Source organism: Dama dama, chromosome 8 (assembly GCF_033118175.1).
Source record: "Dama dama isolate Ldn47 chromosome 8, ASM3311817v1, whole genome shotgun sequence".
NCBI classification, from domain to species: domain Eukaryota; kingdom Metazoa; phylum Chordata; class Mammalia; order Artiodactyla; family Cervidae; genus Dama; species Dama dama.
In genome coordinates, this window is record NC_083688.1 from 47,357,438 (window position 1) to 47,373,289 (window position 15,852).

General features: G+C 39.9%; 1 long non-coding RNA gene across 1 annotated transcript in view; it reads right to left on the minus strand.

Moving 5' to 3' along the window:
* Window positions 1-15,852, minus strand: part of LOC133060476 (uncharacterized) — a 317,897-nt gene that overhangs the window by 252,077 nt on the left and 49,968 nt on the right. The gene's annotated exons all lie outside the window — the stretch shown is intronic.

Below are 15,852 nucleotides of genomic sequence, written 5' to 3' on the forward strand. Positions count from 1 at the left end.
ATGGAGCACCTTGAAACATTCAACATATGCATAATGGGAAGGCCCAGAATGACAGAAAGAGGCAGAAAGAATATTTGGAGAAATAATTATCAAAAACTTCCCAAATCTGATGAAAACTATTAACCTGTACATCCAAGATGCTCAACAAAAACCAAGTATAATAAAGTGAATGAGATCCACACCTATACATATCATACTCAAACTGTCAAAAGACAAAAAGAAAATCTTCAAAGTGAAAAGTGTCTTATTATACACAAGGGATTCTCAATAAGATTAATATCTGGGTTCTGATCAAATACTTCTGAGACCAGAAGATGGTAGAATGACATATGCAAAGTACTGAAAGGTAAAATCCTGTCCACTAAAAATTTATATTGCACAAAACTATTCCCCAAAATGGAGCAGGAACTGGCAACCCATTCCAGCATTCTTGCCTGGAGAATCCCAGGGACAGAGGAGCCTGGCTGGCTACAGCCCATGGGGTCTCAGACGTCGTACACGACTGAGCAACTGACCCACACACGTTCTCCAAAAATGAAGGAAAAATTATTACAGTCTTAGATAAGTAAAACCTGAGCAAGTAATCGCCAGTTCACTCACAGTCAGCACCAAGCCCTCAGATTATTTCTACCACATGACCTAATAATTGTCTTTACATTCCCATTGTTGCTATCCTTATTTTAGACTTGAAACACTTGGCCCTAATTTCTTATTCCAAACTAAAACTGGGTCTGTATCTCTGAATTTATTTAGAATATATTTACACATCAATGGAAATTAGTAAACTCTTATGACGCTTTAATGCAACCAAGCAGCATGTTTAAAAGTGCACCTTCTATTTTCAATGGAAATGTGAACGTAATTCTCTAAGGTTAGGAGCATACCCAAAATGTAATTAATGTTCTTTCCAAATATGTATTTATGTATTCATAAGCTGAGAATCAAGGGTTCTCACTAGAAAGGTAGAAGGGGGAGTTAATTATAATAATTTCCCCAAATTCACATCAAACTTTTAACTTCAAATAGTTAATTAGGATAATGCACTTCCAAAAGTTCATTATTTGAAGACACTGAATACAGACTTTGCCCAACTTTAGCAAAGAAGCTAAAAAAAAAAAAATCGAGTATTATATTCTCCCTGCCTGCCTGGAAAGGCTCAGCCTCAGTTCCATTATCTCCGACAGTGTTTTCAGGCCATCCTGACCTCTCCTGAGTCCCAAGCCACAGGCCTCTGGATATGCCATTCTCTTCCTAACTCGGTGATTCCACTACCTAGTCAGATTGCTCATCTTTTTAAGACCAGCATACCCTCTCCTCTATAAATCCTTTTCTGGTATCCTGGATGATTGGTCATTTTTCCCTCTGCAGTTCCACGTCTGCTTTTATTTCTTGGAAGTACTTATCACATTATACAGTAATTATCCGCCCACAAGGCTGCTGCTGCTACTAGACTCTGATCTTCTCCAGGAATGGCAACGTTCACGTATCTCTGTATTCCTGATCCCCAGTGCAGCAACCAGAAGGAGCTCCGTGAGATTTGATCTAAGGAAATATGTGACAGAGATAACTAAATGTCACTAATGAATTATAGGTATAAAAGCCTTTAAAGGAAGATGGGGGTCCTTAGCAGTTTCTAATACTATCTGCTAAAAACATACTCTCTGATAATTCACTAATGTAAAGAACTGTCGCAGCTTCTTCATGACTGCTGTTGATATGGAAGGAATGTGAGCAGTATTGACTGCTCACATCTAGGGTATTTTATGTATGTTTCATTTATTTGAATAAATGATGTAGCAGTACTCGTAGGCAGTCAATACTATAAAATACAAAATACAAAAAAAAAATCAGCAATTTGATCACTCATGCAAATGTATGTCTGATCAGGTCTTCTCACAAGTATTGCAAATATACCTAGGCATGTCTGACTTTGAGGATGAATGCAAGTTCTGCCAGGGAATGCAACATACATACTCAAATAACTGAGCACCTTAATTACTCATCTAATAATTCCAAGTACAGATCTCCTAGTACCTAATACAGTGCTTGGCATATGGTAGATGATCAATGTTTGTTGTCAATTAATAAATTATAATGGTCTTTATTTAAATAGTGTAATTATCTCCTGAATCTTTCCCTATCTTTACCCTCATTTCTATCCTTAGTCAAAGGCAGAGTCTTCTCTTTCAGCACACCTTTTCAGAAGAAAGGAATACTTTTTCAGGATGATTTTCCGTAGTTATTCTTTTTGAGACTGGTTCAGTTTCCACAGCTAGCCCTTGATGTCTCTAATATAAATGCTTTTCTAGTTTCCCATTTCAGAATTTTCACTGAAATAGTAATAAGTTTAATTTGATCACACAGAAATAGTCTCTTTTCATTGGACTATAGCTTTTGTGAGTTTCCTTAAATTCAATCTCAAGACTTTTCTAAATGATTTTTTGCAAGATAATCACAAAATTTCTAGTCTATTTTTCTCTAACTTTCTTTTCTAAAACCTTTAGTATTTATGTTTCTGCATCCAACTCTCATTTACTTTTCTTTCACTAGGATCAACTTCTCAGTCTAAAGATCAGTCTTAGTAATATTATATTCTCTTGGTCCACTTCTAAATACTATGAAGTCATCTTTTTGTTTGTAGCCAAATAGACTTTAGGGTAGTCAAGAAACTGGAAAGTGATGTGTTTCTTCACTCATCTTAATAATGGAATTATAAAGTTGGTTTATGCTGGTCACTATGGTAAAGAGTTCAAGTTTTTGGTATATCCATTTTTTTTAGGAACGTCTTTGTTTAGAAAGGAATACTGTTACCCAAAGCCACCAGTTATAGTAAGTGTATCACAATAATTTTATAAGAATAAGACCTAATTCTTAAAAATTAAAGCAAGAATGTTTATACACACACACACACACACACACACACATGAAGAAGCTTTCATTTACATACTATAGATATATCATAACACAAGCAGATACTCAGCTAACATTCAAAAGTAGGACGTTGATTTTCCTCTTCAGATTCTTTTTTCAGATAGGTTATTACAAGATTTTGAATGCAGTTCCCTGTACTATATGGTAGGGCCTTGTTGTTTATTTTATACATAGTAGTATGTATCTATTAATTCCAAATTCCTAATTTATCCCTCCTTCCCTCCTCCCTTTGGTAACTGTAAGTTTGTGTTCCATGTCTGTACTCATTTCCAGATTCTTAATCACATAAGCAAAGTCTCATTTTCCATCTCCAAGGTTTGGAATGTGTGCACCTTTGATAGGAAGCACTATATTTTTTCCCACATACTATGACTCTGAAGTGGGAACAGTCAAAAAAGTTGTATTTTTCTATGACTGCTAGGGGAAAAAAGGCATGGCGGAGGTAGAGAGCTTGGCCTTACCAAGGCTGTAACCCTGGAGAGAGAAAGGGAGACAAGGCAATTCTAGTGATGGGTCTGGGACTCTCAGTTGGACAAGAAAGTAAGAGAAGACACAGTAGGGTGTGGAAGGGAAGATCGATAATTAGGCTGTGCTAAGGTCAGTGGGCTAATGGTCTCAATGAGGTCAAAGAATTGCTGAGTGGGATACCTAAAATAGATTAGTGGAGGCAGGGAATCAGGAGCTTAGAAGTGTGCACTCATGCGGTGGTTGAGGTCAGAGGTGTGACCACAGTCACGGACAGCTCTGGTGGGACGACACAATTATTGGATGCAAGGGAGTCACAACTGTTATGTTTAAGAAGTTGGTAAAAACGAAATCCCTGAATAAAGGGAATGAGGTTGAAGCTTGTCAACAGATGCAACCATGGATCCAGAAAAAAAAATGTGTGTGTGTGTGTGTGTGTGTATATATATACATATATATATATATATATATATATATATATATATATATATAAACTTTTCTAACCCTATAGCATTTGCTTATTAGCAAAATTTAAAAAAAAGTTACTGCATAGAAAATTAAAATCATTCCTATGCTCCATCTCTTCAAGGAATGCTGGTAATCTGGGTTACTTAGTGTCACGGGCTGAATTATGTCCCAAAATTCATATGGTGAAGTCCCAACCCCCAATACCTCAAAACGTGATTAGATTTGGAGATTGGACCTTTAAGGGAGTAATTAAGTTAAAACGAGGCAAAATAGGCTATAACTTAATCTGACTGTCATCCTTATAAGAAGAGGAAATTGGACACCCCAAAAGAAAGATGTGTGTACACAGAGGAAAGACCACGTGAGGACACAGACAGCCATATTTCTGCAAGCCAAGGAGAGAAGCCTTAGAGGAACCAGACCTGACCCCTTGAGCTTGGACGTCTCACCCTCCAGAACTGTGAGAAAATTCCTGTTGTTTAAGCCATCCAGTCTGTGGTATTCTGTTATGGAAACACTAGCAAACTAATGTACCTAGTTTGTTTTACAGATTATTATTTAGAAACTATTCCTAATTTTAACACTCCTTTAGGAAGCTCTTTCTATCTGGAAAGTTCTTTTCAGTAAGGATCTCAGAATTTAGTCTACCTTCCTGCATCTTGAATTCTCTGAATCTTAGTGGAGAGGGTAATGAGAAGTATTCATGTGAGTAGGTGAGAGGTGATGGCCTGTTTCCCACTGGTGCCCAGACTTTGCTTTGGTCTGCATAAATCCAGCCTTGATGCGAGGGGATTATGTTGTGAAATCTTCTCAGCAAGGACACACACCAAGTCTTTTCCACAGCCTGTGCCTGGAAAAGTCTGAGTGCAAGCTGGCAGTAATGTAAGAGCAACCTAGGAGTCCAAGTCCTGTCTGGCCTATCTCTACCACATGTCTTCCTTATGGCAAATGATTTTCCACTGGCAAGCAGGCAAAGAGGTTTTGTCATTTTTAAATTAAGGTGTTTGTGTGAAAACACCCAGGAAACCAGCAAAAGCAGAAGGAGAGGCTGTACAGTCTTATGCAAATAAGAAGTGAAACATGAAAATGAAGTGCCCCATGAAGGACGGCTTGGCAGGATGACCCACATTCTATCACAAAAGTCATTAAAGAAACAATTTCATCTATTTGGAAATATTACAACAGGAATAGAATGCCGTGTCCTTGTGCAGTCCAGTTCTTGCTTCTGAGTTACCACATTAATTTGTAGATACCTTTCTACCCTCTCTGATCTTAAAATGTTTATAGAAACTACCAAAAGTTTGGCCTCCAAGCAATTTTTGAAGTTCTTATAAGGATAAAAAAGAATAAAAGTGGATCTCTAAATGCAAGCTGAGGGAGAGGCTTGGTGGTATTTATGCCCCATGTCGCCAACAGGACTCATCATTGGCAGCAGAAGCCAGTGGTAAGATTCTAGACCTGGTGCATTCAGCCGAAGCAAGCCACCTGCCTGGTCCACAGTGACTGCCTTGAAAGCAACTGCTGCAGCACCCATCAAGTGATTCACTCCATCCTGAACTTGCCCTGTGAAGCCTCCCCACTAGCGCAGCAGGTGCAGTGTGGATGCACTCATCCAGAACTTGTCTGGATTTAATGATGCCCCATTTGATGCCAAAGAGGCTGTGTATAAACAGTAGTCCTGCCATGAATGCCTGCCATTGCCAAAAACACATGGCAAGAGAAGAGCATGTTTTAGAATGCTTACGGTGCAAAGGGATGCTTACATTTATTTTTAAACAAACAACAGAATTAAAGGCAGAATGATTGCTCTTGCTCCCTTCAGACTGGAGCATCCTGTACTGTGAGAAAACAACCAATCTTAATGTGTTACATAAAATCATAGAACTCAAACCCCTCCTTTTACAAACAAGGCCTAAAGACTTGGTTCAATATCACATGGAAGGTCACACTGATTTCTGAATATATGATCAAACATACTTGCTGAAAGTTCACATGCCTTATGCTCACAATTTCTGATCCAGTGAGCCTGGCTCAGGCCAAGGAATCTGCATTTTAACAAGTCACCCCTTGGTGACTCATACAGGAGAGACGTACTGAGATAATTAAGGGCAAGTCTCAAGCATTCTTTCATTTTAGCTGAAATGACTCATTTCTGCATTTTTTATATGGCAGGTCATGTGGTAAGCAACTCCCTTAGCTTTTATTTGTTGGAAAATTTTTCTCTCCATTTTTGAAAGACAAAAATTTCCAGATAGAGTATTCTTGTTGCTTTTAAGATTCTGTGTCTTTGATTTTTGATAGCTTACTTTATTTTTCAAACTATTGTGATAATTTTGTTTCTTCATGGAGAAGACTTCTTTGAGTTTTGGGGGCACCCATGAGCTTTCTGAACTTGGATATCCAAACCTATCCCCAGATTTGGCAAGTTCTTGGCCATTATTTCTTTAAATAAGCTTTCTTTCCCTTTACCCTGGCTTCTCCTTCTGGAATTCCTGATTGTTTCTTTTGATCCACAGATTTAAACTTGTAGGATGTTTCTTTTGATGATTTCCCATAGATCACATGCCTCCTTCTTCATTCTTTTTCTTCCTCTTTCCTTTGTTCCCTTTTGATTGGATAATTTCAAAGATCCTGTCTTCTAATTCACAGACTCTTTATTTTGCCTGACATGTTCTATTGATGGCCTGCATTTTTCATTTTCTTCTTTCTATACTTTAACTCCAGATTTTCTGCTTTCTATTTTATGATTGTCTCTTTGTTAAACTTATCATTTTATTTGTGTATTGTTTTCCTGATTTTGTTGAATTGTCTTTCTGTGTTTTCTTGTGGCTCAGTGTGCTTCCTTGAAACAGGTGTTGTGAATTTTTATCAGGTAAATCACAGATCATGTCTTTGAAATCAGTTGTTGTTGTTTAGTCACTAAGTTATGTCTAACTCTTTTGTGACCCCATGGACTGTAGCCCACTAGCTCCTCTGTCCATAGGATTTCCCAGACAAGAATCCTGGACTGGGTTGCCCTTTCCTCCTTCAGGGAATCTTCCTGACCCAGAAACTGAACCCACGTATCCTACATTGGCAGGTGTATTCTTTACCATTGGACCACCTGGCAAGAAAGTCCTTGGAATCAGTTCAGTTCAGTCGCTCAGTCATGTCTGACTCTGAGATCCCATGGACTGCAGCACACTGGCTTCCCTGTCCATCACCAACTCCCAGAGCTTGCTCAAACTCATGTCCATTGAGTCGGTGATGCCATCCAACCATCTCATCCTCTGTCATCCCCTTCTCCCCCTGCCTTCCATCTTTCTCAGCATCACGGTTTTTCCAATGAGTCAGTTCTTCACATCAGGTGGCCAGGAATCAGTTACTGAAATATTATTGTGATCCTTTGGTGATGTCTTATGTTCTTAATTTTTCATTTCCTTGAAGTCTTGTCTTGCTGTCTTTGCATTTGAAGTAGCAGTCCCTAATCCAGGCTTTACTAACTGCCTTCAGAAGAGAAATACCTACTGGCAAGCCCTGCGAGGGTTTCTGAGGCCTTCTCAGACCTAGAGATACTCCTGCTCCACACTTCTCCTTCTCATGGCAGAATGTTTAAAATTGTATGCCTTCTCTTGACCCTGCAGCGTGCCAGAGTGGGTACTGAAAGCCTCCTTTTTGCTTTCCCAAGGATGGAGTTAAACCTCAAGTGTGTGGCCCTTCCCTGGCCCACAGATTCGGGCTGACTTTCTGTGTTTGTTCACTATCTGTCTGCCAGAGTTCATTCTTGCTCGCACCAGGATCCAGCCACAAGTTCAAAAGGTGTATGGGTGAAGCTGCAGAATGCTCAGGGTAGTTGGGCATTCGGGGCATTTCTAGTGGGTGGGCTTTTTGACAGAGTCCCTAACACCACTAGTAGCATTCATATCCTTTCAATGTCCTCTGATATTCCTCTCTGCCACTCTTCCAGTTTCTTCCCAATTTCCTTCTAAGTCATGCAACTCACAACCCAGTCCTCTGTATGGAATGAGAAAGAATTGGGCTTCTTCAGCAGCATCCCACACAGCTGGGAAAGCCAGACCTGCACTCATGTTCTCTGACCTTCCCCTGCAGGAAAAACAACAAATCAAGAAGGTCTCTTTTGGCATTGAGTTGTGCCACTTTGGAGAATATATGATTTAGGTAAAGTCAAACCTTTCTTACCCTCCCCATTTGTCCAATGGAGTCTTTTCTTTCCTCCCATGTATGCTGGAAACCTAGACCTCCACAGAGGTTTTCTTATCCGTGGATTGACTGTCTACAGCAGTGTCCTCTAGGGGCTCCTGAACTGCAACTGAGACAGGCTGGAGCGGGTTCATGGTGACTGCAGGGTCCACAGCCAGAACCGAGGTACGTGTGCCTGTCGTCCACGGCACAGGTAAGCGAGTCTTTTCCCAGACCCCTAGGTAAATGGCGCTGCATCCCACAGCTCCCACAATGGCATTTTTCATGGATGGATGCCAAGCTGTTGCTGTCAAGGGGGAGATACAACTGAGCGATGCTTTATTAGGCCATGTTGCTGATGTTACTTCCTCATTATGTTGATTCGTAAAGTATGATCCCAGCAGAGGTTCTTTTGAACACAGTTCAAGATGTAAAAAATCTGTGTTGGGATTTTCTGCCCTCAATTCCCTTCCAAATTTACTTAACTTGTTTCTAATCAAGAACTAATCTGAAATTAATTCAGTCATTTTTCCTCAATTTTTTGGAGGAAAATTAAATTCAGTTGTTACAATTTTCATTAATAAGAAAGCATCTGATACCTAGGCTTACAAATGATATTGGTCATAGCAACACACATAACAAATTAGAAGACAAGGGTCAGTTTACAGAACCCCTGAGACATACAGACAAGTATTCTAAGTACCAGAACTCCCAGAGCTGTTCTATAAATATTCATTCAGTAAGTACCATCTGCAAGTCTCTGTGCTATAGATGCCATAGGAGAGTCAACCCTCTACAATCTTCAAAATCTCTGACTGGGGAGAATGCAAATAAGCGACCAGTAGCGTCCAGTTAATTCACCTAAGTTGCTGATAACACTTTAGGACTAATTTAATACTACATATATAGCTTAAACAGTTAGATGCTGGAGATGACTCATATTGGCTTGCAAGATCCAATTAAATTTTCAGGAATTTTGCAACCTGGGTGTTAAATACAACCGTAATTTAAAAGTGCATAAACTTATATTTAAGTTATATTACAAATAATGGATATATATGATCAAAACTCACCACTTCCTAATGATTCTACTACATATTACTATCTACTACATTTTACTGTATTCTTGAGGTTGGGCTTCCCCAGTGGCTCAGTGGTAAAGAATCCACCTGCAATGTGCAGGAGATGCGGGTTCAATCCCTGGGTTGGGGATATCCCCTGGAGAAGGGATTGGCTACCCACTCCAGTGTTCTTGCCTGGAGAATTCCATGGAGAGAGGAGCCTGGAGGGCTACAGTCCATGGGGTCTCAAAGAGTCAGACACAACGGAAGTAACTTAGCACACATGCACACACACATATTCTTCATATTCCTGAGGTTATGTCTAGGATATCTGTATGGTGAAAATACCGTAAAGTAGCATGCATCTCTTTCCAACCTCTCACCCAGTAACATCACATTGGTAACTTGAAATCAGCCACAATGGGAATACACCAAATACAGTGTAAGGAATACACCAAATACACCAAAGGAACCAGAAAAATGCTACAAAGCAGAGCTTGGTTTACTGTTTTGTTGATAATTCAGGCTGAGATTCGGCCAACACTTTCTATAAAAGGTCAGACGGTTCTTTTAGGGTTTGCAGGCCAAACCCTCTCTGTCACAACTCCTCAATGTGCTGTGGTAGAAACAAAGCATCCATAGACAAAATGTGAGCGAATAATACACCTGTGTTTCAATATGCATGCAAGCTCAGTCGCTCAGTCATGTCTAACTCTTTGCAACCCCATAGACTGTAGCCCACCAGGCTCCTCTGTCTATGGGATTTTCCCAGCAAGAATACTCGAGTGGGATGCCATTTCCTCCTCCAGATGTTTCAATATAATTATTTATAAAACAGGGGCAGCCAGATTGTGCCCACAGGCTGTAGCTTGTCAACCCATGGTCTAGAATTAACAAAATGATAGATAAAATGTTAACATATATCAAATTTAAAAGAATTTCATAATGTAGTCATTAAATTGTACAGAACACAAAAAAATTGAGGAACCATTCTTCTAGTATTCTTGAACTATTAAATATCATTCAATTCAGCAAAAAGTTTCTCACCTCTTTGATGAGCCAATGAACTTCTAACATACATCATAGCTGTTTCGCTTTTGTCTTATTTGCCAACATAAATAAAATTATCAACAGATATTTATGTTGAAGTCACACTTTTAAAAAATATATGTATATTTATTCTGAAATAATATAGGTGTCTCAATTTTTTGGTCAGGTATAAAGATGATGTTTTTATATTGGTTGACACATAATCACTTAGATTTTTTTATCTTCTTCTTTACCTTTTATTCCTTTCTCACTTTTAAATATTAGGGCTTGGAACACTTACTTCTAGTAATTATTTTACTAATTTATTGTGCAAACTAGGATGCTTTGAGCCAGAGGTAACAGAAACCTTGTTTCAAACTGTCTTCAAATATAAGAAAGTTTCTTGGCTTACATAAGACATAGATCTAGAAAACTGAGCAGATTTCAGGGTTGATATCATCTATGGCTCTGGCTGCTTGCTGTTCTGCCCTCTGGGGTGTGTGGCTTCCTACTTAGGCCAGATGTGAAATAACTGCAGGATTGCTGGGCCATGTGACAACGTGCAAAGGAAGAGAAGAAAACTCCCAGGAGAGGGAGGAGATACTTTTGCCACAATCCACAGCAGTGCTTATTGGCACATTCAGCGTCATATGACAGTCTCTGAAGCAATCCTAGGCAAGGAAGATAGGCTTAACCATAGGCACACACTGCAACGTGGGCAGGATAAGGTCCCCCTGAGACACAAGGACTGTGCTGCACGGGGATGGACACATGAACAGAAGGGAGGAAGGGGAAAATGAATGAGAAAAAGATCACTGGAGATATCCCACTATTGTTTATTTTTTATTTAATTCTTCTGTCATCTCTTTCTCTGTAGCTTGTGTCTCAACTGAAACCTTTAGTGAAGAGTTTCTCTAAAAGTTTACAATTTGAAGAAAATAATTAAAAATAGATTCAGATATTTAACTACTAGGGTGTTAATCAAAGCAAGCAAAAAACTTAGAAACAAACTAAATGTTTAGCAATTATGGTGGAAATTATGTCATTGAAATGTTAGAAATACATTTGACACAGTAAGATTTTCATGAGATAGTATATAGTATTTTAAACTCTAAAAAAAAAAAAAAAAAAAAAAAAAGACCCCCAGAAGGAAATCCAAGTGTGTCCACTCTCTTGGCAGGCAGGGGAACCCAAGTCAGTGAAGAAGCCACTGAGTAGTTTGCTCGGGGGGATTGTAGGTATTAGTGGTACTTATATGTATCAAACGTTGAAAATTAGCCTCTGGGAAATGATGGAACAACTCCGTCATTCTGTAAACAGTTGGTAAAAACAAGCCCCACAGTGCATTGATAGGCGTCTTCAATGAGTTCCAGTAAGGGTAAAAGTTCACAGCCTTTAATCAATTTAATTATTTAAAACAAGGTTTGATAAAATGCAGCATTTAATTTTGGTATCTCCCAGTTCAGTTTAGTTCAGTTGCTCAGTCGTGTCCGACTCTTTGCGACCCCATGAACCGCAGCACACCAGGCCTCCCTGTCCATCACCAACTCCCAGAGTTTACTCAAATTCATGTCCATTGAGTCAATGATGCCATCTAACCATCTCATCCTCTGTCATCCCCTTCTCCTCCTGCCCTCAATCTTTCCCAGCATCAGAGTCTTTTCAAATGAGTCAGCTCTTCGCATCAGGTGGCCAAAGTATTGGAGTTTCAGCTTCAACATCAGTCCTTCCAATGAACACCCAGGAATGATCTCCTTTAGGATGGACTGGTTGTATCTCCTTGCAGTCCAAGGGACTCTCAAGAGTCTTCTCCAACACCACAGTTCAAAAGCATTCATTCTGCACTCAGCTTTCTTTATAGTCCAACTCTCGTGAGAGTTGGTATCTCCCAGATGAGAGCAAAAAATATCTTTATATCACTATCCACCTGTATCAGTCAGCATCCAGCCAGGTACACAAGAACCACACTACCATTTAAAACGAGGAGATTTATAGAAATTCCCTGACTGTCCAGTAGTTAGGTCTCCACACTTTCACTGCTGGGGTCCCCAGGTTCAATCCCTGGTCAAGGAACTAAGATCCTATACGCTGCATGCTGCAGCCAATAAATAAATAAGTAAAACAGCAGTAGGTGAAATCAGAGCGTTGGATACACAGGAGATGGAAGAGTTGAGAACTCAGAAGATGAGATGACAGGTTAGTAAGAACAGGAAGCCACTACCTAGTTCCTAGACTGGCGGGACAAGGGGGAAGATGGTGAAGGTACAGCCCCAAAGCTAGGCTGACTGATGGCAACTAGAACCTCGATCACCCTGTCTCACAGAAGCTCAAGGAGATGTTCCTTAAGGCAGAGAGAGGGAAATGAAAATACCCAGGCTTCTCCCTTCCTTCTGCCCTCCAGTCTTTCATCAAGGCCTTCCATTGACCAAACCTTAAGGAAACACAGTTGATGAGGTAAAGAGAGAAAACATGAAATGCTGTCTGCCATAGTCATCCCACCCTTTATAGAGAGAGCATAGGAAGGGATATATCTGATTGCAAATAGTATAAAGCCTGGTACAGAGAAACTGTCAGTGAATGTGTTAATATATATAAATGTACATTTACAAGGATGATCCTGAAAATCCATCTACATGAAAAAATGTAAGTTTTTTCTAGGTTATAATAGCTTTTTTTTCTATTTAATTGCTCAGATTTTCTGATTTTTCTTCAATGACTATATATTACTAAAGTTATTTTTTTAATTACAAATTGCCTTCAGAAATTAAGTACTAAAATAGCAAGCTGTTATTGCAAACATTTAGTCAACAAATCACTGGTGCTTTCAAAAAGTCTTTATTATTATTCATGTCCACATTGTCTACAGGGCATGTAGGTATAATTCATCATGAGGAATAGTCACAATCCTCAGAGTGGAATATTTACAAAAACAAATAAAGTCTTCTTTTTGCTGCTATTAGCTGCCTCTCATAATAAAACATGAATATATTATTGTCCTAACAGATGGACTCCTTACTCTTAGCAAAGTTCCCATCTCCTCCAGGTATGAGGAGTGGAAGTAAAGAAATAGTTAAAGGGAAACTGTCTCATTCTGCCACAGTTTCAATGGTTCAAATATTTTCTTTTCCTGGAAGAGTATAGTATTAGTTTCAGGGTTATCACAGGGCTAGCAGTAAACAATCGTAAGATGCCGAAGGACGAAGTTTTAAGTTTCGTGTGCTTAAAGGTGACCGCTCAGTACACAGGAAGACAGAGGAATCACACAGAAGCATGCTTGAGCTTTCAGATCCCAGGAACACCCCAAGAGACTGGGGCACAAGGGCCGTGAGGTGGAAGCCAGTGTGTTTTCCCGTGTCATTTTCAGAGCTTTCACAACCCTCTGGCCCTGCCTACTGTTTGCAGAGTCTGGCCACCTGTTCACCTGTCCGGTGTATATGAGTAACTAAGAACAAGCCCAATACATTCCCAAATGCCCCCAGATAGGTTAAGAAACTGAGTGAACTAAATATCAATGTTTGCCTGGCACACTATACCCTCCCTGCTGCCCCCAGTATAACCCACATCAAACTTGGCTGCCCGTTAAAATCAGCAGGGAAGCTTTTTTAAATGCCAATAGCATGCCTAGAAATTGTGAGTGAATGAGTCTTGTATGGACCTGGAGCACCCACAGTTCTAAATACTTGTCAGGTACAGCCAGAGTTGAGGGTCACGACTCAGAATCAAGTGCAGATCTACCAAGAGTTACTTCAGAAAGTGCTTCTTAATAAGAAACATGAATCTCCCACTGGGAACAACATCGCAGGGTCTCTGCCCCTCTTCCTCAAGGAAAGGACTAAATGGAATTTTCCAGTCGTTAGCTTTAGACACTTTAAAAATGCAATTTGCCCCACTGTCACCCTCACTCAAAAGGCTTGAAGAAACCAGGTCCACTTAGCCTGCTGCCTGGGACCAGAGATCCCAGAGTAGAGGGAAGGTTCAAGAAGGGTAAACCATTTACCCACCTCTCCACAGGTGTTTTGGCATCTTATAGATTTATTTATTAGTCCTCAGATAAGACATGTGCTTATGAAAATTTATATGCATGCACACCCACACCCACAGATAGACCCTCTGGGCTTAGCTCATGTCCTGCTTTGAATAATGGACCCTTAACTGTATCACTTCCCTCATTTCACTAATGGGGAAATTGGGAAAGGGGTCCCTTTGGTTTTCAACTTAAATGTCTCTTCTCCCAAGAAAGAGTTCCAGTTTCCCCCTAAGTTACAAGAAAGCCCTTGTTCTGTAGTCCCATCACCCCCTCTACTTCCCTATTAGAACACACTGCAAACATCTTAAACAGTCTGGATCACCCCTCAGATTCAAGTCCCTGAAAAAAGAGGCTGCCCTCTTGTTCATCAGTGTACTGATGTACAGTGGGATAGTACCCTAGTGCCAGGTACTCCATCACATTTCAGGGGAGATCATAGCTCTTCTTTCATTTTCATCAGGTGAATGCCATTTGGGCTATGCATGGAGTCAAATATCCTAATTTCTCTTTTACAAGAACATATTCCATCTTAAGGAAGACGATAGAAACATGCATTCCTTCAAAGCCGTGTCACCATCATTACACACAACACCACCTTTAGAACTGACTTGAAGGTTTGGGCCAGGTCAAATAATTTTAAAAAAATTCTGACAGATAACAGAGTAAGATTTAAGAATGTAGATTAAACTGTGTCAGGAATAATTTTGAAGGTTTTTATTTCTAGAAAGAAATACGGCATGTGAGGAGAAGTGAGTTGAGAAGTGAACACAGGCATCAGAAATGAATTGAAGGGGCGCCCGCTGGCCAGGACACTGGAGAATTTTTAGATGATGACACGCAGTTTTGGCTGGGATTTACACACTTACTGGCTTGAGAGTGCTTGGAAGGAAATCAACAGCTTGATCTTCTAAAAAAGTAAAGCTGCAAAATGTAAGCCAACAGGACAAGGCACCAATCTCAAATACCTAGAAATCTGCCTAATTTTTGGGTTGAGAATATAGTGGCAGAAGATGTCTAATAAGGTGTATATTTTCAGAATCTCAAACTTTTTCAAATGCTCTCACTTTTCCTTCCACTTCAGAAAAAAGCATTTCCTTACTAAAATAATGTATTCTTTCCCAGCTTCCACATCAACTCTCTATACCCTTGAATGCTTGAATATTTAGCTTTTATTTTCTCATCTTTCTTTTAGACAGACTACTATACTGGTTTGCTGTAAACACGGGCTCTCTGCTAGGTGAACTAAGTCTTAAAAAAAAAAATAAAAACTTCTTTTCATACATGAAAATGTAAAAGAAAAAGACTCTACCAAGTGTGTCTTTTCAAACAATTCTGTAGAATATTTTTTCCTTCCTTTCTTTCCTCATCTTGTCAACCTTTGTTGGAAAGATCTCCTGGAGGAGGGCATGGCAACCCACACCAGTATTCTTGCCTGGAGAGTCCCATGGACAGAGGAGCCTGGTGGGTTACAGTCCACAGGGTCACAACCGAAGCCGCTGAGCGCAAGCATGCTTTCCTCATCTTGTAAACCTATATGTTACTACCAGCACCTCCACCTGCCTTTCAAAAATGAAGATCGGGTACATTCACTCTCCTCCTAAGCATTTGGCCAAACTCAGAGAGGTGGCTGAGATTGTCTTTTTCACAAGGCGTCCTGCGTGCTCGCTGCATTCTCCTACAGCCAGGGTGGAA